Below are 1,750 nucleotides of genomic sequence, written 5' to 3'. Positions count from 1 at the left end.
TTACTCTACACTTTTCAGTCATTGACTTCCAACACATTTGAAGACAGGAAGAAAGATGTGGACTCTGGATATGCTCTTTCATCAAAACTTTGAAAGGACAAGAGAGAACCTTTTTTTTCCATGTCTCAGCCTGCTTAACATATTTTCTTCTAGAAGTCCTGGCTTTCTTGCACTTTTTTTTTTTTTTTTACAGTATCTTTCTTGACTGTTAACTCCAGACCTGTTGAACTTTTTTCAAGGGATCTGGGACTTCCCACGAGTTTGCATTGGCTGCAGCTAATTTAACATCTACCCATGGTTGCAGGGGATTCCCATTACCTTGGAGGATGTGTCAGATATACCTGGTCACCTTTACACCTAGGAAGAGGGCTCAGGACAAGGAAACATGAGAACACTTGCTCAGAGAGATAAGAGCTAGAAAGTAGAGAACATAACAGGACATGTATCTGATCTCTCATTCAAAGTAATCTTACCAGGGTGGATTTTGGTTGGACAGTAGCCCAGGTTTCATTTTATCCCATTGAGCTGGGGCAAAGTGCATGAGAAATGTCAATTTGCTGGAGGCTGCCCACTAGCCTAGGCAGTTTGGGTTTAGAAATGATGGTGTGTGTATTCATTTCAAAAATATTAATGGAAGTAAAAACATTACCCCTAATCCATGTTTATTTTTTTTTAAATGGTAACTCAGAATTGTACATGAATGTAAAATCTGCCTTTTATGAGCCAGGCCCTATGTTAGGTATTTGACATCGAATTACTCCACTGATCTTTAAACAACATGTTGAGATTGGTATTATTGTTATTCCTATTTTATAAATGGGAACATAGAGAGGTTAAGAAAATTACCCATGGTTATAAACTAGTAGGTTGTAAGCTGTTATTCAAATTTAGATAGTTTGACTCTGACTCCATAACCCATGACCTATAGCCTTAGTTATGTGAATGTGTCTCTGTGTGTATTTATAACAAAAACTGGTTTACAATGTGCATACACTTTGGAATCCTTTTACTAACTTGTTATTTTATTAAGAACATTTTCCCCATCCTAAAATGTTTTAGAAAGATTATTTTAAAATGGCTGAATCTTTTCTTGCAAATGTTAACATAATTTTGCCAGCCTCTATTGATGAACATATATATACTTTCCTATTTTCCAGTGCATAAATAATTATTCAATAACATTAAGCAATGAACAATAAAGCCTGATTTCTGCTGGGCTTGGAGCCTATGAAATGCTTGACATGATATTAACCTGTAAGTTGTGCACTTCCTTTCTTGGAGGTACCACTGGCCCTTCAAAACATTTTCAGTGCTGACTAATTTCGTTTACCCATCTTACTCTCAGTACCCATCCTTAAAATATAAAAGGTTGGTCTGCTTGTGTCAGAGACAGGGAGAAAAGCTGGGAAACTATACCCAGTGCCCTCTGAGAGCAAGGAGGTAAGATGTTATGCCAGTGAGATACAGTGATGAACAATGCTGGAAGAAGAGGGTGTGCATGGCTGCCACTGGGATAGAGAAGTGGGCCCCCAGTGGGGGTGCTATCTGGAAGGAAGTGTTCTATAAACCCTGACACCTTCTGGGTCATCCTCCTGTCCTAATAAAAAAGTAGTAGGTTTCTTGGCAGGAGGACTGCTAGGCACTCAGGAGGACAAATGGTGTGTAAAACACTCTACCCTCAAGAAGCTTACAGTCTGTTTGGATAAAAAAAAGCTCTATTTACATAATTGTAAATCGAAGGAAGCAATTC

The sequence above is a fragment of the Choloepus didactylus genome, chromosome 4, assembly GCF_015220235.1.
Source record: "Choloepus didactylus isolate mChoDid1 chromosome 4, mChoDid1.pri, whole genome shotgun sequence".
NCBI classification, from domain to species: Eukaryota; Metazoa; Chordata; class Mammalia; order Pilosa; family Megalonychidae; genus Choloepus; species Choloepus didactylus.
The sequence above is the reverse complement of the archived record's forward strand: the minus strand, read 5'-3'. Positions refer to the sequence as shown.